Below are 22,879 nucleotides of genomic sequence, written 5' to 3'. Positions count from 1 at the left end.
CTTATTTGACTGAATTGATGAAAATACTTTATGGAATGCAGATGTATTTTTTTTACCTTATTTATAGTATTCAAAGTACAAAGATTCTTCTTTTATATCACAGAGATGGAAGGAGAGGTTAGCAGTAGCCTTTTCATTACAAAGCCCACTTGCTTAATTGTTATAGAAATCCTTTCCCACTTCTCACACGGAAATTATTTTTCTGTAGTACCTCTGCTATGGCTCTTCTTACACTGAACACTTAAAACATCTAGAAAAGAAGTACCCAGTGGAGTCTGTAACCCAGAGGTGTTTCTTTTCAAATAGTTTCTCTTTCAGCCTTTTAAATCATTGGCTCACTACCTTCATGAGCTACTGTGTTATTAGATATCTACGCACAGATTTTAGATGTCCCATTACCTGCAATTTTATGATTACACTCATAGAATGTGAGAAGCACCAATATCTCGTTCTTGATGGACAAGGGAAAAAAAAGAAACTTAAATGTTTGTCCTCTTAAAAGTAGTAACATGAGGTATTGCAAAATTGAAGACATACATATTCAAATCCCTTGTCAATAACCCACCATGAGACTCATGAACCTAAACTCGGTTTGTCCTTTCGCAAAGAAAATGACAGAGCATAGAGTAAATTGAGGTTTAAAGCATTCACACAGAGGTAAGCCTGCATTCAAGTTCTGCTGCTGCTGGAACTAGACCAAGAATTTTCCTCATAGCTATGTCAGTTCCCATGTGAATACCTTAATTGCAAAACACTTGAAGTGTAAATTTATCTTATTGGTGTTACTCTGTGTTTTATAAATTATGTAGTAAGAAAAAAGGGAGTATCTCTTTCTTCTAGCACTATTCATCTATCATATAGATGTACTTGTGTTAGATCACTGCCATGACAAAGGCAGAACAGGGATCTGAATCCAGTTTTTCCCAACTCAAGAAAGCAATATTAGCACTTAGTCAGCCTTGGGTTGACATAAATAAGAAAAAATAAATTATTTGTAAGAGATCTGTGTTTCAGGTATGTGCTTCATTAACCCCAATTCTAAGCAAAGTGTCTCTTCTGGGCAAGCATTCTGTCTGTCTGTATCCTTCTACATGCCTGTGGAGAGTGATATAGAGGATAGTACCTAAGAACCATCTCAAGCCTATTTTGAGGAACAAAGATCCATCAGGACCAAGATATTTACCAAAAGATACATGTTGAAAAAATGGAGAAACTAAATCCATTGCTCCTAAGTTCATAGTCCTTGTATAAAACATTCTTTTTACTCCCATAAAGAGCATGCTATTATAATTCTTGTTTTTAGCCACAATGCAATTTGGCTCCTGCCACATCAAAATTTTGGTATTTTAATATTTTTTCACATTTTTATGTAATTTTGTCTCCTTTGTAGCCACAGCTTTGAAGAAAATGCTGACATTTGCTTGAAGAATATAGTAAAGTTTTTTAGCTTTTTGGTGGCATCTGCAGAGAAGTAACATTTGCAGAGAATAACGTTTCAGAGGACATTGAATCAGGTTAAGTGTGGTTTCCTAAGAGGGATGGAACTTTCAACCTGAGTGCAATCTTCTGCTTCTAAGCCATGCTTCTTTAAGTGAGATCAGCAGAGATGATTAAATTCTTTGGGCCCTGGTCCAACAGAAAAACTCTACTGAGTTGAACGAATCTGTGGCAGACATTACATAAACAAGATGACCAGCCACTATGTCAAGGATGTTCTTGCCAGCCCAGTTCAGGACAAAATATTCAACACACCTCAAATTTAAACAACTCAATTCTTCTCAAATCAAATACAAAATACAAGAAGTTTCTTGTAAAGCAAAGGGTGCCTAAAGAAAAATTCTAATATGTCAAATTACAAGATTTACTGCTTGTTTAGGGAACGTGAACTTCAGCTCTTTTCCAACATGAATAATACAACATCTTTTTTGTTGATATCCACACATCTGCAAAATTCTTCAAAGGATAAGAAATTATGGAAGTACTTTGGCTCAGAAATTATGAAGAGATAATTTGATATATGAAAGATTGCAACTTAAAATATATTTTGGATATTTGTTTTTTATTTTACAGTTGAGACAGGATATGCTGTTACTTTGGGTTCTTAAAAATTTCTGAGATTTATCTGTTAAATTCATGAATTGAAGCACATAGGTCACATAAAGGCATTCTTAAATTTGTAATCCATCTACAAATAAATATGCCTGTAGTTGAGAGAAAGAGAAAATGTACATCTGGTCCATAGCAAGCTTCTAACATGTCTTCAAACATTTGTTTACTGTGACCATTAGTGGTTGGAAGACATGGTTCTGTGTACAACTATATTAAAAGCAATAATATTAATTTGGCCCTGTTTTAAAGATGAAAATAAACTGTGCAAAAACCCAACAATGATTGGAAGGGAAATGAAATAGGATAATTCAGAAGACATTGCTGATGTGCTCTACTCTCCTTGAATTTCCTGACCTGTCTTCAATGTCATTTGTGCATAATGTCAATGGATTGTGCTTGCTTTAATGAAGACTATCATTCCCATCAGCATGATTTGAGGAACAGTTACAACATCAAACTGCAAACTAAAGAAGGAAAATGTCGACTATCTTATCTGCCTAGAAATTCAGAAGGAACGGAAATTTCAATGAGACTCAGAATCCAACCAGCAGGAAAAAAAACCTGCAGCTGCATGTCTACTGGATGGCACCCTCTCCCTTCCAACTCCAGAAAGCCTCAAGGCACCATGATTTCTGTAAACCTGTATTACTGTGCACTGAGGATAGGTTCGGGGGTAATGTAGCACAGACTTTGCACAGATGAACAGAAATCTACTGAGGGAAATTTGGAAACTTGAGGGAAAGCAGGGTAAACCCTCATGGCAGGAATCCAGCCAAAGGCTTTCCTATTAAAGACTTGATGGTGAAAAAAATTTAAAAAAAGCTGGTGTTGGTTGTGGAATTTTTTTTCCTATTCTGGATTACTGTTTCTGTATTTGACACTCCTGGCCTTGGCATGTATTTTAATTGCCTTGTTACAGTCCACTGGCATTTTTAGGATTGAGAATCCAAACATCAAGTCAGTCAAGGCTCTTTGGTAACAAGCTGCAAACATGCACCACATGGCAGAAGGTATATAGGTGTAGCAGTTTCATCAGCTTTTATTTTGGAATGTGGGAAGCATATTAGGTATGGAATGGCTTTGCTGTTCAGAAAAACATTAAGTATTAAATAGCAAAGGAAATCGGATTGACTGATTTTAACATCGGTATAGATGCAAAATTGTCGATGCTGGCTTGTTGCTACAGGGAGGTGTTAGCTGTCAGATCCTATTGATTTCAGCTTAGATATCTTAATTAGTCAATCCTATTGATTTCGATGAGGATGTCATGAAAAGTAATTACTCTAGATTCAGCATAGTCATTTTTCTATTTTAGCATCTCTTCTCCTTCAAAAATCAGACTTCTTAAATTGCTAATAGCACTAATACCAAGAAGGTAGCCAGATTATTTGGTATAAGAATCAAAACGAGACCCCTAAGACCACTTATCATCATTTTGACAGTTTTTGAAACAGACCACCAGAGCTACACTCAAAACTGTCAAAAAAAAAAGTTGTGTTTCAATACTGCTTCTTCCCCAAGGTCTGATTACAGTTTGGTATTCTTAACTTATTGAATTTTCCCTCAAGTAGTCTTTGTGCCTGAAAATTGTTGAGCTGTTCCTTCATATTAGCAAGAAGTGCTTGTTCTAGTAGTGTACAGCAGGGACAACAGAGCTCAAACAGTGCTATGTCACCTCATTCATTTTTCCACACTTCTCACTTATTTATTTCATGTCTGACATCTTCTCATGTCTTTGCGTGATCAAAGTCAGGAAAGCTGGTTTTTGGTGCACTATGGATCAAAGGGTATTTTTATCAAAAAAGATTGCATTTGGCTAAAATCAATATACATATTTTATAACACCTTTCAGTTTAGTCGCAAGTGTTGTTTGGGTCATGCTTTAATTTAAAATTAATCACATTTTACAGACAAAAGACCACAAGTAAGACTTAATTCGTAGAGTAATACTAACCACACTAGAATGTGAATATATTTATACAAACTGCAAGAAAAGTTCTCCAGAACTAGGACAGCAGGAAAACTGGCTTCTGCTTCTTTTATTTAAATAATAAATAAAGAAATACATACACACATAAATAAATATATTAAAGCCAGCAATCTTCATTAAAAGTACCAAAGATCTTCAGGAAGTATTTTTAATGTACTTAAGTAGAGCACAGAAGTTTGACAACACAATGACCCTCTCCATGTGATTCTGACTGTCTTCCCAAGAAACACAAAGTTAACACAAGCTTTTCATTTTTATCTTTTACTCAGCCTGTCTCAAAGCACTCTAACTAAAGCTGGTTGTCTATCAGTAGTTTTCCAATGTGATTGCCAAAAGCATGTCCTGAGTTTTAAGAGCTGAGAAGATGATTTTAGGGGCTAGGAATACTACTTTTGGAAGAAGAACTGCACAGAAATATGAACATATTTATGAACTAAAAGAAGAAACCTGATGTAATGACATTTGAAAACAAAAAACAAAGTCCATAGTTCAACAATTTCTTGTCCATTCCTAAACAGATTTTTGCCCTCATAATGTTGAGGTTGGGGAAAGTAACAGAATATAAAATCGGCAGAGAAAAACAGAGAAAATGTTTCTTGACACACTGGCTCACTGTAAGAGACTATTCTCTGCATAGATATGAGGTTCCTTGGTTGTTGTCTCACCAGTTCTTGGAGCATCATTGAAATATCCTCCTCCTCTTAGTCCAGAAGCAGCACTGGTGAACTGCAAGGCTGCTTCACATTCTTTTCTTGCAGTGTTACCTGCTTTTTTTGAGAAGTAAAGGATGAAACAGACTAAAGAGATCCCTTGTAGCTTATATCTAGGAGATTGTGGTCTTGTGCACATGCCCTGCTTTCACAGAAAAATAGTATAGCTTTCCTAGTAATTTATAATACAGAATTAGTTGAAGACATTTCATTGACTAATTTCCAACACAAGAAGAGAAGACACTATATGAAAATTTTCTTGGATTCTGGTAGTTTAAGAGGATAATATTTGGTTCACGTAATGGTACTGAATGCATATCAAAGATTTTGGGAATCATGTAGTTTACAATATCTGTAAAGACAATGTAAAGCCTATTGGATTGGTTTTATATTAGGAGTAATTGTCTGACTATATAAATCTGTGCCACATCTTCTATAACAAATAGTGGTTTATCATAGAATTGCGATTGCTTTCTTAAAGTATACATTTTTATAAAGTCACTGTTAAAGCATAATTTATTTCAATGTTTTAATGTGATGTTATGTAATTGTATCACTATTTTATTATAAATTAGAAATTTCCTGGCATGGCATATTCTACTTGCTTCAATGTGTATATTTCCCTCTCGGAATCGGGTGATTTTTGTTTTTCAGACCTTCTGAGCACCTGCTGCCTGCTGGGATGGGTAGGAATGGAAGTACCATTTCCTCAATACCTCAGAAATTAAGGAAAAAAAAACCAAACAAGGAAACAAACAAATATAAGACAAACCCAAGAATATCTGTGGGAATTCAGTTCTGAGAGAAATGTAATGGACCTGGTGTTTTGTCTGGGATTTTGCAATTTAAGAATTTATGAATTTATTTTGTGACATTTTCTCTGAAGGTCATTTTTGAATCTTGCTATATTTGAACCCTATTGCTGTATCAGCTTTTTCTTCTGTGAGGTGTCAAATCTGCCCCTTTCTCTTTGTGCCTTAAATGTTCAGATTTGACCCCAAAGTCTATGGTGTGGAAACTGGCCAGGAAGTTCAATGATACAATAAAGTAATCCTTGGTGAACCTTTTGACTTTAGATTTTAGAAAAAATTATATCTATTTTTTATTCAGCTGTACAAGTAAATGTAATGTGGCCACTTAGATCTTCACAGACACTGTGACTGCTGTATTTGTAGTGTGCAAGATCAAATAACCAAGAGAGGATTTTTTACATTTCAATATACCTTCCTGAATACCAAGAGTATTGTTTTAGATCTTTGTCTGCAAAGAACAGTGTTACAGGAATGAAAGACCTCATACTGCAAAATTATTAGGCCAGAAGGAGGTTTCTTTGTATTATCTCCTGTGTTCCTTCCAGATGATCCTCACAAATTTGAGTTTAGTTCAGTGTGTAAATTAAGGTATTAGTCTATAGCATGCTAAACTTCTATGATTTTGAGGGGGAAAAATAATGTCTTCAGGTGGCATACTAAGCTGGAGATTCTGTGGAAGAAGACACATTTATCTTACTTTGGATGTCTAAGTTAGTATACACATAAGATGCAAAATGATGGTACAAGAGGCAGTTTCTTCCTACAACTGATGAAACAGCTGGAATAATTCAATGTTTATTATATAATTGACAGAGAACCAAAAATCTGAATCTGCTAAGAATCCCTAAGACATTGTGTCAGTTATGTGCATGCAGCAGTTGATCAATGTAATATAAAAATATATACATATATAACTCATATTTGTATGTACCATAACATCACGCTTTATTTAAATAAGCTTACAAATATAAACATTTAAAATAAATAAATGTCTAAAAATTTTGCAACAGAACCTTCCCTGTCAAAAAATATAATTCTGAAGAATCTGAATACCAGTTTACATCACAGGTCAATTTTTCCTAGCAATCTCAAATTTTTACTTCTCTTTTGCTTTTGTGACACTAAAGTGAATTGGAGCTGTGGGTTATTTTGTGCACCGATGTGTATGAGCATTATGTGTTAGAAATATGGCATCTCAATTTCTTATACATCTCCTCTACACATCTCTGGCCTGTGGAGTTTTATGATATTTCTGGGTTGCAACAGAAAAAGAAAAAAATATTATCTATCTGACCTTTTAACATGAATAAGTCAAAAATCAAAGCAGCAAATTTTAAAATCTCCATATTATCTTTGGTCAGAAAGTTATTATGAAAAATGGGGACTGTCAGAAGTGGCTTTGGGATAATGAGCAAAGTTAGAGAAAAATACTGTAGAACTGTAGGCAGGGGCTGTATGCATCCACGGGTCCTGGACTTCCCTAATTGTTACAGTTCCATCAGTTTCAAAAAAAAATTAGGAATATATTACACAAAGTTTGAAGTAAGAATGACTGTGCCTTGCATAACAGCTCTTCTGGGTGCTGGGCTGCAGCAGGGTCCCACACTCCATGACCACTGCTCTGCCACAGCCCTCCCTACCTGTGAGACCCCCCCAGAGATGCTGGCCAGCCAGGCAGGCACCCAAGGAGCATGCTAAGTCCCAGAGATGAGAAGTGGCCATCACAGAGAGAGAGATGAGATGGGAGACAAACGTATTTACAGAAAAAATATCCTGCTCTTATGAGCAATTCCTCTTTTTCCACAAGGAAAACTTGTTTTACTACCATAGGTTACAAAGATAATAATTTCTTCCTCTCCTCTGATCTCATTTTCATATCACCAAGAAACATGAGAACTGTTTTCTTACTCATCCTTTCAGCTGTTGCAAAATTCACTTGTTCATTCCCATTTATCTTTTATTTGCCTTTTACTGAGAGAAAAAAAAAACAAACCTGTTCATTACCTTCACCTTTATAACTTTTGACTTACTTAATAGACTAAAAAAGTTTTCTTGGATGACCAAATATATTTCTACTTTCCTTTTCCAGTGTTTTGTTAGCATGCTCAGGAGTGCTCTGGTATATAAAGCTTTGATTCATCAGATCACTCAATCCCAGGTTTAAATCTTTTTGAAACACACAATTAGGTGGGTGTTCTACTGAGGCAGTTCTTCAAGATGTGATTTTCTTTTATGAAAGTGATGTGAGTTATAATAAAATGAAAGGATCATCGAACTGGTTCAAAATTGCTCATTTAATTTCTGTGGAGTTTTTTTTCCTTTCCTATGCCTGGTAAGATTAATATACCTGTAAGTCTCAATATAATTTTATACAGTTTATTCAGAAGAAATACATATATTGTCTCTTTGTCAGTTGTGTGAGACCTAACACAAAGAACAGCAGATTCTCATGGTTGTAGTTCAAGTATCCTAATGTCAATGTGTTCAGCTGATTGACCTCAATGTGTCTTTTTTGCAGATAGTGTAATCTTTATTTCGCCTTCATCACTTCTCTGAGCAACACATGCAAACTAGGGTTGTTCAGTCATTTAGCATGTGTGGCCATATTATTTTCTGACCTCTATCCTCTAGAGGAGGGATAAACAATCTGGCCTGTGCTATTTACCAAGGCATGTCCAGCTCCTATAAACCCGTGGAGGGTCAGATAAACTTCCTCTGGAGCTCAGTCTCATATTGAAACCCATAGGCTCACGCTGAAGTTCACACTGAAGATGGCAGAATGCATGAGGCTAAATACAGTATTGCACACATCTAGCTCTATTTCATGGTATTTTGAAGGTCTGGCTAGAAATAAAAATATTTCTTACTCACAGAAAATTTGTAAGGCTTATGAGAGCACAGTAAGTTGTTGGTACTGAGGTGGTCTTGGTTTGCCAGTGTATCAGCCCTGGAGACAAACTGGCTCCAGACAATACCCTCTCCTGATGCATTTGTAATTGCAACAAGTGACAGAATCACAGCAGTGCTCTCTTTCCACTGAGCACTTGCTCCTTCAGTTTTTTCACAGGTAATTTTAGCCTCATACCCATCATACCAGTGACCTGACTCTTTTTTTATACACTGAATGGAGAAATTACACAAATAATGAAATGTGAAAAAAAAAAAAACAAAAAAAAAAAAAAAAACAAACCCAAACAAGCAAAAAAAAAAAAAAAAAAAAAAAAAAAAAAAAAACCAAAAAAACCACCAACCCAAACAAAACCTCATCCTATTCAAAGCTAAATCCAAAACTGATCAGTGCTCATGAATCTTCAAGTCAGATTTTGAATAGGGTTTCATATATCCAATAAGTCTTTCCTTTCAAAGCTAAAAATTGGCCTTCCTTTCTGAGGAAATAATAGGGAAAGATGTCAGGACATTATGAAAATGGTTTTTAGTTGGTCCCTTCTGTCTAATTATTTCAACAACTGCCCCTATAGTACTTCTGGACAATCACTAGATGACATCTGCCATCTCCCTGCACTCTGAGGTTTTAAAGGCTAGTTTGGAGACCAATACAAACCTACACTCTGGGAAAAGAAACAGATCTGTGCCAAATATCTTGTTTGGAGGGAAGAAAAGGTGTCCTTTCAGTCAGTATATACTCACTGAAAATACAGCCCCATCAGTCAACTGAATATGTGTTGGAGTGATTCTGGCAGGGATCCTTTAAATCACATGCCTGTTCCTTTGCTGCCTCATCTTTCAAGTATTCTGCTGTTTAGTAGATACTTATGAAGAAGATCATATACAGTTGTCTGCCTTTTTTTTTCTATCACTAGCATGAACCAGGACATTTGAAAAAATGTGCTAGGTTCTGGTTTCTGCCCATTTGTTTTGGTGCTTTGAAGCATTTCATTGTTTTGTTTCTTGAAAAAATAAACTGTAGCATGATATTTATCCAGGCACACTCGCCTAGCAAATTCAATTGGCACAATTCGCTCTGCAGGCACTTGTTTGTTTTTTGGTGGTGGTGGTGGTCAATTGCACAGTGACAATTTTCAGGACATAGACAATTGTCAGGAATAAGACCGAGTTCCCTAACAGGCAGGTCAAATGATATTTTCAGCTGGTAAGTAGTAGAAGCTCAATTAGTACATGAATCATTTAAAACCAAATTGAAAAGAACAGTCGATTACATTCTTTTGGGAGTAATCTTGCACTTGCAGAGGGATCTGTCTATTTAGCAGCCTCAGGGCTGCTCTAACCTTTGCCTGAGGGCTGGTCCCCATTCAGCAGCCCAGGGAAGGGCTTAGGTAACAGTTCTTTTTGTTGTGCATTCCCACCCTCCATTCCCAAATTGAACCGTGAACTTAATCATTGTGCGGGCATCACTTTGCTCCTTAGACACTTCTTCATTATCCAGCACCTTAAATCAAAAGCCTTGGGAATATGAAACCAAGATCATTCATTTTACTATAATTGCAAACCATTATTTTATTTTCTATTATTTTATTATTTTTATTGCAACTTCGTACAACTGCAATTTGGATGTTAACTGCAAGCTGAGAACATTCACAGCCATCAGACTTAGGCATGTACTTCCTGCTTCTAAGCATGATAAAACCCCATACTTCCTTAAGTATCATTAATTTCGGCACACTAATTCCAGGTAAAATTATTGCTATTATCACGCTTCATTCTGTATCAGCTTGACTCTAGATTTATGTAGCAGTTACATCATATTCAGCTATATTTATTTTTAAAATTTACTTACTTCCTCCACCATATCTGCATGGATAGGATAATTAAGAAATCAGACTCAGGGAAGTGGCAAAAAACCCTCTTAAGATAGCACTGAAAACTAGGTCTGCAAAGGAATCCAACACAAGTACATGCCTGTGCTGCACAGCGCAGCATAGGTGAAGAATACCAAGTTAGCACACACATTCCTGAAAATGCAAACCTGGTTCTAAAAGCAGTTTGGCCATATCAGAGCATTATATCTTTGAGATTATATTGTACTGATACAGTTATGATACCTGCAGTATGATAGCTGGCAGGACAGTGAGAGCCCAGAGGTGTCTCAGAGGCCACAGTGTCATCCTGCAGCGTGTAGAAATTGCTGAGCAATTGTTCAGCACCATCAAGTTTTGGAGTGGGATTTCTTTAGGCTATTTTTGCCTGTTCTCCAACATCAGACTAGGTACAAGGAAAAAGATTCTTACAATGAGGATTGTGAGACAGTGGAACAGGTTCCCCAGAGAGGCTGTAGATGGCTCATACCAGGAAACAATCAAGGTCATGGTGGATGGATCTCTGGGCAACCTGATCTTCTGAAGTTGTCCTTGCTCAATACTGGACCAGATGACCTTCAAAGGTCCCTTCCAACCCAAACCATGATACGATTCTGTGACCAAAGAGGAGCTGAGGTGCTAGCTGCCATCCTCAAAATTCTGTCTAACACCATGGTCCCATGAAAAAGCTCCTAAATTTTTACTTGTATACACAGCCAGAAGCATCTTAGCCTCTGAATGGCTCTGAATTCGATCAAATTTCCTCAAGGAGATAAAAAAATGGAAAAGAAGAAGGAAACCATCTCTTCTTCATTTTAGCAGCCACCTCAGTGGTTAGCACACATGAATTCCCACATCAGAGATATCTCTGCTAGGAATGTTTAACTTCCTAGCTCACTGGCCACCCATCAAATTCTCATTCTTGATTTAGGTTTTCTGTCCTTACCATACTTTAAGGCATACTTCAAATGACAACCATGGCAGTCTAGTAAGCTGAATTATGAGATCCCTGAGTTAGCCAGTAGTACAGGAAGGTTTCATGCCTGTTCCTCAGTAGGTGTTTGCTCAAAGAGTCTGAGTGTCTCTATTCAGGATGCATCCTTCCCCAGCACTGGGTGTTTGAGATATGTCAGTCCCTTGTGTTAGAGAGAGATTCTGTAGATACAAATTTGGGCTAAGGCTTCCACAAGGGAAAATATATCACTGCTACTATAAAGATCTCAACTTACTCTTTTCAGTGATTTATATACTGCTAGTATATAAACCTTTTCGTCCCTATATGAACTGTAAATGGTGGCCACATTTTTTTCAGATATGACAGACTCATGTAATAGGTTATTTTTTTCCATTAGAACACATGCCATTAAATCCATTATCCTTTCTAGTTTCTCTGTCAGGGCAATCAGTCTCTTAACTTTGCTACAGTTATAACGCCACTATTAATTAATCTTATCCTTAATTTATAACTCATATATTTTTTTCAAGTAAATGTACAGCTTGTAATGAGCTGGACTGACATATTTTGAGATCAAAGGCACAGATCCTTAGAGATACATGCACACTTAATTAGTATTTAGGTAGCCAGCTCCATTGATTTCTGTAGTAGGTAGTGACAAAATACCTTTGAAGACTGGTGACAAAGTTTAGATTCATGTGTTAGTTATAGCCCAGAGTTCCCATCACTAGATCCATTTTGAGGGGGGCTGTGTCAAAAAAATGTTAGAACACGGAGCAGGGTCTCACAGTTCATTCAGTCTCCAATCTGGCTGCAAGGATATGAGTGCAACTATTTGTGGGCACAGCTTTGTGATCAGACAAAAGTTTCTACCAAGCTGGTGGCCATTCAGTTCCAACAATACTTCTCACATAGATCATAGTTTCATAGACTCATTAAGGTATAAAAAAACTTCCAAGATCATTAAGTCCAGTCTTTGACCAAACACCACCATACCCACTAAATCATACAGCAAAGTGTCATTTCTACTCTTATTTTGAACACTTCCAGGAATGGTGACTCTACAACTTCCCTGGGGAGTCTGTTTCAGTATTTAACAGTATTTAAAAAATACTGTTTCAGAATTTATTTATTCTTCTTTCAGTGAAGAAATTTTTTCTAATGTCCAATGTGAACCTCACCTTGAGCACCTTGAGGCCATTCCCCTTGTCATATCACCAGTTCCCTGGTGAAGAGGCCAACCCCTACCTCACCACAATTTCCTTCTCTTGTCCAACAATCCAACTCCTTCATCCACTCCTCATAACACTTACGTTCCAGACCCTTCACCAGCTTCATTGCCCTTCTCTGGACACACTCCAGCACCTCGATGTCTTTCTGGTAGTGAGAGGCCCAAAACTAAACACAGAATTTGAGGTGTGGCCTCATCAGTGCCAAGTACAGGAGGATGATTGCTGCCCTAGTCCTGGTGGCCACACTATTTCTGATCCAGGCCAGGATGCTATTGGCCATCTTGGACACTTGGGCACACTGCTGGCTCATGTCCATCCAACTTTTGACCAGCACCCCTAAGTGTCGATGGAAAGAGCTACATGTTTCCTTCAAAAGAAATGTCCAAGGATTAAAATCACAACTTTCCATCTCTGATTAATTTTATATTCAAAATTATGAGGATTGGAGGGAGCCTTTTGTAATTCATAGAGGACACAGCTCAGACTATGCTTGTCTTCTTATGTTATTTCCTGTGGATGGGAAAAAACATCCATTCTTCTGAAAGTGGGTGGCATTTTTTACAACTGTGGGCGAAGCAGCAATAATTTTTATGATGGTCTGCAGCACTGCAGTATTTTCTGTTCCACAGGGTGGCACGCAGTGAACACTGCCTATCCCTACGTGGTACAGCACGTCACAGTGTGCTCAACTTTCCTACCAGCACCTCCAATGAAGTCAGCCATGACTATGAATTTGGCATTGCACAAGTGCTCTGTTGGATCAGGTCAGAGTGCAAAGTAGTTTTTTTAGATTCTATCTCAAATGTCTTAGCCTGAAGAGCTCTACCTTATGTTCTGAAGGAGGTACTTTTATACATTAGGTTATAAGAGCAAATGATACCCAAATACTCATAATTTCTAGGACTCCTATTATCTTTCCTTGGGTGGGCTTACTCATACAACAAAGTATGACCAAACTGTAAGGCAGACGTACCGTGGCCTTTAGTAAAATTTTCCTTTCAATCATACTATGCTTTGTATTGTGTCATAATATTGCACTGTAGTGTTTTTCGTGTAAAGAAACAAAATGCCCAATAATGGATAATAATTATTCCAATGTAGCAGCAGCTTTAGTGGAGGCTGAGCTACCTTTATTCCAGAGGGAAAAAAAGCAGAAACGAACTCCCTTCCTGCTACAGGGTGGTGTAGCCCTACAGACATGCTGGAGCAGGCACTCTGCTGCTCCCTAACATGAAGGGTCACTTGTGCCACTTAGCCTCATTACCAGGGAGGACATGAGTCACGTGGGACTGACTGAGCACTCTCAGTGGTATTCCTCATCATCAGAAATGAAAGAATATTAAAGGAGCTTGACATTTTACTTCAAAGGTCAACAAATAACTCTCAGTGTCTCCATATATAAAGCGAATGACAGTAGACAACAGGCACAGCTTTGGCCTTGCAGTGGTTGCAGTTTAAAACAAAGTGACAGGAAATAATGAGGTTTAAATTGATGAATTGGTTTGTGTGTACTGGGGGTTAACCTGTAATACACAGTGCACCCAAATTACAGAACTTCAGAGATGAACCACTTTAAAGCATTGTAGCACAAACTCTGACTGCCATGATGCCTCATTTAGAGAAATACTGGTATACTTCTTTATTCTCCCACTGTCACATCATAAACTTAGACTAAAATCTTAAACTATCTTGCCATAAAATCAAGTGGTATTAGAAGATAAACACAGACAAAAAACTATTTTAATAAGGTCTGTGATAGAAAAAAGTAAGAGGCATCAGCTAAGATGAGGTTTAAATGTTATATTTTTACTAATATGCCAACATCAATATTTATGAATGAAGTGCAAAGAGCCGAAGAATGACTCATATATTTGTGCATTTCAAACAAAAGAATGGGATGAAATAACCATACTGTTTGTATCCTTCCAAACACTCCCCATAACAATCCAGATGTGGCTTTTGCAGAGAAAATGAGTGGCAGCACACAGACCTTTGTGTCACCATATATATCTCCTGTGACGTGAGGAACAACCATGCAGTCGCTAACATGTTCAGAGGTCATACACTGCAGGTGTATTCAGCAGCAGTGAGTAACAGAAATGACAGGGTGCTCTGCAATCTTCTAAATTTGCTGCTTTCTCTTGCCTTTTCTAGATATTCTAGTAGGCAGAGGGGGTTGCTCCAGGAAACTCAGCCTGAATTTTCATGAAATGGGACTGGCAGTGTGACAACACAAGTGCTGTAAGCTTGATGGGTTCAAGGATTCTCAGGCACAAGAGTCAATATAAATTAAGCTGTAAATAAATAAGGACTCTTACTCTGGGAAAGATAAGATTCAGGTAAGAGAGAGGACAGGGCAATGCAATTAATAGTTATTACACTAAAGAACCTTATATCACCAGCAAATTATATTAGTTTTGAAGACAGTAATTTGAGGAAATGATTCCATTCACATGCTTTAGTTGAAGTAGGTTCCATGAGACTATTTATTGTGCTGGAGAAGGTATAATCTTTGGATCTGAGAGTTTCCATGGCTTTGGCTTCTTACTGACCTTTTTATATCTTCATTCACTGCCCCACACTCCCCCTTAGCAAGCAGAACACAAAGTTGGCATCTAACATATCACAGTCAATTACAAGAATTTAACATCTGAAAAGAGCACCCAGAATACTAGAAAGATTGACTTGTATAAAAAAAATCAATAAGCTGAATTATTTCCAAATCAAAATAATAATTTTTCTGCATGTAAGTTTCATTGTTTAAGGAGGTTCTCTGTTAACCATGGTGCCTTCAAGCTTGCTCTGACCATGAAAAAAGAAAGATTCCCTTTCACATAATGATATACCTCCAGAAGCCGAAACATTGCAAAAGGCAATAGTACTGTGTTACTTCCTGGACTAACTCCCCTTCTGTGCTCATCAAGCCACCTCTCTAACTGGGTTCCCTTGAGACTTACAGCACTATATTTTTTAAAAGGATTTTTTTCCCCACTATTACCCCTATCTTCAAAGTGCAAATTTCTCCTTAAGCAGATGTCTTCTTCCAAAGTCAAAAGCTGAAAGCTCCAACACTGCCTTCTTCATGAACAGGGAGATAGGGATTCCTTTCCTGCCCTCCAGAAGGACCCCATCCCTCTTTTCATTTTCAAATTATTTGTTGGTTAATGAACAGCACCTCAGGCTGTCAATCTCTGAAGAGGCATAGTGTCACAAGGACAGAATATCTGCCTCTATGTGTTTAATCACACAATGCAATTTTAATCAATCTGCAAAAAAAGCTCACATTAAAATAGAGGACAGATTGTGCTACAGTTAAATTGTGATTTTGGTGTTGAGATAAAAAATGGATATTAATGTTCATGCTGCAAAAGAAAAGTGTACTTCATAGTACATAAATTAAACATATAAACTTTGTTATTTTACAGTACATCTGTCTGCATATTTTAGAGTATTGTTCCATTTTATTACATTTCTGATCAAGACTAATGCTCATTAAAAATCTAATATGACAATGAAAAATTTTATATGGAAAATTCTTGTCCTCTATTACAATTGCTATCTGCTCTACTTTTTGGAAACCACAGTAAATTAGACTTGGGCCATGGTAATCTTAATTATATCTTGAAATAGATGATGTTGGAAATATATTGAATAAACTCTTTTGGTGAGATTGCCTTTGCCTCTTAATTCAAACTCTATGTTCATATGCTTACATTATTTAAATTACAAAAGGCAGGCATCTGAAAAACTGGATGCTTTGTTGGGCAGTCATATTCATGAAAATTCATTCAGTTGTGAGGAGGTCAAAAAAACAGGGAAGAAGAAAACTGCCTGCTGATCAAAACGTAACATAAGCCATACCATTTCATTTAAGCTACAAAATGCATAGACTAAAGAAAACCAGTTCAATATGATCTCAAAACTGTGTTCTATGAATTTGACCTACTTTTAACTAGAGAGCAGTTGTAACCCAACCTATTTACTTGCTTTATTTGAACAAGACAGGAAATAAGGGCCATTGTAATAGGTGACACAAAAACTCTGCACATTGGGTGGATGACCTAAAAGTGACAGATGAGAACATCACCAGATCCAACACTTTGGTTTTTGCTCCAAAGTCGTATCAAAGTGAAATGTTGACTCTGAATGCAACTTAAAACCCAACCAAAGTTTTATCTTGTCTCAGTTGGCTTTGTGAGAAGCATGAGAGCATGGCATAACAGGTGATACAACTGGCAAGTTCAGCTGTATCACATGAAACAAGGCTTGATGATAAAAGGGGATTGGTGACAGTAAGAACTGCCATGGGCTACATGAAGAGCATTGTTTCACTCCCATGGCATTACAGCCCATTGGTAAAGAATGTGTTTAAGTAATACTTAGAGTAAGGGTCCCAGAGCTGTGATGCAGAATGTGGCCAGACCTCCCTGTAGAGCTGCCCAGTGAAGAGCCAACAAGCTGCCAGTGGGCACTTGAGGGTATGTTAAGCTGCTGGGATATGTTTCATGAATTGCTTAACCAAAACTGTAAATAAATCAGCTGCTCTGAGTATGAAGTTTGCAGTCTACAGGTGATACACTGAACCACAAACCAAACCACATTGAAAGTGGTAAAGCTGTCTAATCTCATACCTCCAGTAAAGAGGTTTTCCTAATCTCCTTGTGGAATCAACAGTGTTAGCCAATTTTTGTGTGTCTTCTTTCCTTCCTCCTTTCACTGAATTCTCTTGAAAGACTGAAGAACGTCTTTATTATGTACTCTATTTTTTCCTAACCAATCACTAACTCTTTTAACTTGTTCAGGTAATTTCAGTCCCAGAGACACATCTCTATGTGCAATCTTTATGATTATGCTTCCTTGAAGACTTTCAGTATTCTAAATTTGAAACAGCAACTGCTGTCTGTTTGGTCAACCCACCAAAAAACTGGCAAAGGAGGTTAGGTGGGAGGCCAGACCCCAAAATGTCACTGAGCCTAATCAGACACAGGACACTCAATGGTTCAACTCTGGCTACATCAAGACTCAAAAAAACCAGCCAGTGCTATTCAGATCAAAGCCAAAGACATTTAAAAACTCTGGATTTCTAGGCTTTCTGCTCTAGTCTCAGAGGAGAGTGCTAAGCTTTAGATGAAACTACCCCTTGACCAGACTGGCTAAACGAAAATCTTCAGCACGTGCTGCTGTTCACCTCATCATGTCAGACATTGGTGACATTCACCCTTGCAAAAGGAAGAAGTGGTGTCAGGCCCAAAATCATTGGATAATTAAGAGCTCTGTGCTGATGCAAGGGTGTCCCGCCACAATGTGACTTGGAGAAGCTGTCACATCAGGCTTTGTGAGGAGGTGGCTACCCTCTCAGCAGCATCAGTAAATCTAGTATCGACATGGCATCTTTGACTGACACTTGATTCAGGTGAACTGCATAATGTCAGTAGCAATCATAGCTCTATCACAATATTAAGGAATAGAGATCACTGCCATAAGAACATTTCTAGGCATATGTCTTAATGAGATTTTGCCCATCCTATTTAGGTGGTACTTAAAAGGAAATTATTATAGTTGGTGACACAAAATGGAAGTTCTCTTTCACTGTCATTATATAAGAATCTTTACATTTGATTATGTCTTTAAGTTTCTTATCCTTTAATATAAATATTTATGTTTTTGTTTAGAAATCAGGCATGCATTTTAATTTTTATGAAAAAAATTTCTGAAAATATATTCCTGCAACTGAGCACCTTTAATCTCCTCTGCAATTAAATATAGCTTTTGGCTTCATAGAAGGCATTTACACATAGACTATTCAATTAATGAAAATACTTGGATTTGCCACAAGAAAATAAGGAACTAAAAGAAAGCAGTGATTGATGTCAACCTTGATGACAACCATCTCCTCTATCTTCATATTAGAAAAACAACAGAAGAAAGAAAAGTGCCATTGCATTGTTACCACTGTGTGGCTTTGCTTTGTCTTCCCTGGTCCTGGGCAGCTCCGGAGAGCCCAGCAAGGGTGCTGCTTCTCGGAAGGACTGGGGCACCGCTTGTCCTGGGCGCTGCTGCGTTCCGCACACCGGGGTGGGGCTGGCCACATTCTGCTGCCGGCACGAGGGGTGAGACAAAAAGGAAAGGAATGTCCAATCTGGAAAGTTTTTATTTGTCGTGTGGAGCTGCAGGGGAGAAGCATGACTCACTCCCCAGCGCCGCGTGGACAAAATGGCGCTGGGACCGGGGACGCATGGGATTTTATAGGGGGCGGGTGGAGGGGGGCGGAAGCCCCCCTCGCCCAATGGGGGCAGGTTACGGGACAGTGACGTGAACTGGAGTAACCAACGGGGACGTGACAGGGGCGGACACGGGCCTCTGGGATGAGCGGGGTTGCGGGGACGGGGTAACAGACACCGAACGCTCTGGAGTGGACAGAGGGGTGGTTACAGGAGTGTCATGGTGATGCTCCAATAGTAAGAGACTCGGAGCGGGCCACCGTGGGGGGGAACACGGGGGGTGCACAGGGGTACACAGAACCGCCTAACTAATTCATATCAGAACCCCTAATCTGAACCCAAACCTGGGATGCAACACCACTGTAACACTGAATTTGGTGATAAATATTTTTTTTTTCCATTTCTTCTTTATTCATAGGGAGAATAAAGGGAAAGAAGAAAGCTAATGCATCTGTATCAGGCCAAATAGAATAATGTAACAATTAATTGCAAACCAATACAGAAAATTTTTGATAGACTTATTAAAATGTGAATCTAAGTATTTCTTTACTATATACTTTAGCATAAGTATCACAAATGGTGGTGCACAACTAGAGACAGTCTGTTGAAAGACATAAAAAAATGTTAGGCCATCACAGACTGGCAGACATCCTTGAGGTAAAAACAGAACTTCCAAGTATATGAATAAAACAAAGAATTATAACAAATTCTCTTATGTTCTATGAATGTTGAATTTTCTGTCACAGAAGATTCCTGGATCTCAGTAAATATCTTTGCTCATTTTCAGAATTCTTTAGTTGGGAGAAATTCTGGATAATGATTAGAACTGAAAGCTAGTTCAACTATCTCTTTCTGTAAAACACATAATCCTGATTCACCTATTGGGGCTACTTGTAAAGCTGATTTATTAAAATCCTTGAAGAATAGTCTGTCAGCACTTCACAGCATTGAAGTTGTAAGGGAGTTTCCATATTTCCTTCATTGTAGGCTGAGAAACAAAAATCTCAGTTCCCTAAAATCATAAACCTTCTACACCCCAGTCAGCATTCATAAGTAGAGTTTTCCTGCATGTAAAATAATCAACCATTGATTCAAGTTCCTCAGGACCAGATGATCTCCAGCATTCAAAATGGAGTCTCCATGGCAGCTTTTCCCTGTAGTTCTGCACTCCAGAGTAGAGCCCATTTCAGCAAAAGTAAGCAGCCCAAATCACTGTATTATTACTAGTAACAAAAAACCAAAACCAAAACAAAACAAAAAAAAACCCAAAACAAATGAACAAACAACCTAACCCAATTTCTATTTAAAATCTATTAAAGAGACATGCAACCGAACATAATTTCCAAGGCAGAGGAGATACTGGTTATCTAAAAAAATATTTTGTAAAGAGTCTTTCTAAAGTTTACAACATCTTTTTCAAGTTGCACCTAAATTTTTCTAAATAACAATGTGCTGGAGCAAAGGCAGTGATTTCTTAAGTTATCCCTGTCCAAAAAAACCAGACTGTTGAACATATGGTTAATTTTAAACACAGATGGAGTTAAGCATGTGCTTCAGTTCTGAGTCAGAAGTAAAGACTGAAGACCATAGCTATGTAATACTTTGCCATGTTACAGCAGAATCAACTAAAATGTTGCCATCAGATCCTTTCATATGATTTCAATATCCTGCTTGAGCAGAGGGGGTTGGATTAGATGACCTCCAGAGGTCCCTTCCAACCTCACCCATTCTCTGATGCTGTGAACACTGTAGAGATGAAAGCATGTTAGTTATATACTTATTCATTGTGTAAGGAATATCAACCACTCTCATTGTTTATGTAAATAGTAAAAAAAAAATATTAAAAGGCAAATGTGTCATTTGGATCATTCATATTTCTTTATTGAGCTTTGATGAAAAACAGTCCATTTGAAATATTTCCAGCAACCATTTCAATTCCACATGCTCAATACAAAAACTTGGTATCAGAGTTCAAACATATAAAGTTACATCTCATTATAATTTAATATTTAACAGCACTAATCATTTCTGATTTTTCATAATTAAGTTTACAAAAATAATGTTACATTTATAAAATAAATCAGCTTTTCCCAATAAATTACAGTGGTATTCTTATTCAAAAATGCAATATATCGTACAAAATAGACAACAGCTTTTTGTCAGATAAAATACTAAAGTATATTTTTACTCCAGTACATTTTGGCAGTGTGTGGCAACATTTTATTATACACTTGATATTTAAAGTTCACTGTGAAAAATAAAGTAAGCTATTATGCACATCTCTTATATAAAGCAAGGGTGGCCAGCTTGGGGACTGATCTTTATTTCCAATTGTATGTTTTTAGTCAGACCAATACTGCCATGTATATGTAGCTGACTTCATTTATCTGACCCAGTAAATTCATGCAGATCCACCTAGAGTCCAACACTCTTTCTATGATAAGTATACAAATGTGAGCCAAATCAGTAAACTTTCGGGCTGCTCAGTATCTCTCACACTTGTTTTACCTTTGTGTATCACTGTAAAGCATTGGTGGCCAACTTGTAAAAAAAGCAGAGTCTGGATACCCTTAAAGTTAATGGCAAAACCTCAGTACCTTATTCTGTCATAAAAACTCATATTAAAAGGAACTTGTAAAAAGAGCAATGCATTAATAAAAAACAAACAGAAAACAGCAAAAAGGAAAAAGGATCTAAAAAGCAAAAGGCAAACATTAATAGCTACTGTATACAGACTTTACAAAAGCAACTACTTTAAAATAACAAAGAAACACAGTGTCTACCTGGTGGTAGGTGCATTCTCATTAAAGCCTTTTGAATGTTCAGGTCAGCTCAGCATTTACTGTGTTGCATTTCCTGCCTACAAAAATGTATTTGAAGAATCATTCCGGATTGTTTGAGCAACTTTTACAAGCCAAGGGTGTCACTGCATCTCTGGATGCTGTGATTAATGAAGGTGTCTGGTTCAGGATGATCAACATCTCACCTTGAAGAATTTCTGACTCCACTATGTTTTCTCTTTGCAATAGTTTAGCAAACTTCAATATATTATTATCTCTTTTTTGTATGTTTCTCTCTTACATATTTTCTGGTAGAAAGTCTGCTTTAAAGTACTAAATCATTGCTTTCTGGAATAAATAAAATATGTGAAGTGGCGATTTTCTTATGATGTTAGTATTGTATGAACAACACATCACTTCATATATCATAAAAGATTACTTTCACAAATTGTAACTGAGTAGTATAAATTCCCCAAGTGAGCATGTGTCACAAGGTCCACTGTACAAATTCACAGACAGTCCAAATCCAGATGGGTTGTTATGGACTCCAGACACAAAGCCTAGTCAAGGTTTTATCCCCAGACTGGAAGGGGAGGAAGAGGTGGAGAAAGGGGCTCATCACAGAAAAGCAAGTCATCCCACACTTCTGAAAACTTAGATATTGAGAGGATGAGTATGTGAATTGAGAGGATGTGCTGTCTTCTGGCTGCCTTCTGGCTTGAAATAACATGGCTCAAACCAGGAACACCTGGAGCTGAACTCAGGCACATTTGCCACTGCAATTAGTACGTCATAACTCTCCAAACACAGAGCTACTACATTAATTACAACTTTTCAGTAGGTGAATTTTAGTGATTGATGAAATATGCATTTACCACCCAGTCAGACAAATAAACACAATGGCTACTCTTACACTAGTAAACCAAACATCACAAATGTCCTCTTGCTCTGAGGTCAAATAACATGGTCCTCGTTGCACCTCACTGTGGCCTACAACTTCCTTGTGAGGGCAAGAGGAGGAGCAAGCACTGATCTCTTCTCTGTGGTGCCAGAGACAGGACTCAAGGGAATGGCCTGAAGTTGTGTGGGGAGGTTTAGGTTGGATATTAGGAACAGGTTCTTCAACCAGAGGGTGGTTGGACACTGGAACAGGCTCCCCAGGGAAGTGGTCACAGGAAACCCTGACAATTCAAGAAGCATTTGGACAACCCTTGGGGATGGTGCTGTGCAAGGCCAGGAGTTGGACTTGATGATCTTTGTGGGTCCCTTCCAACTCAGTTTATTCTGGGGTTCTG

Source organism: Vidua macroura, chromosome 1 (assembly GCF_024509145.1).
Source record: "Vidua macroura isolate BioBank_ID:100142 chromosome 1, ASM2450914v1, whole genome shotgun sequence".
NCBI lineage: Eukaryota > Metazoa > Chordata > Aves > Passeriformes > Viduidae > Vidua > Vidua macroura.
This window is presented reverse-complemented; position numbering follows the sequence as displayed.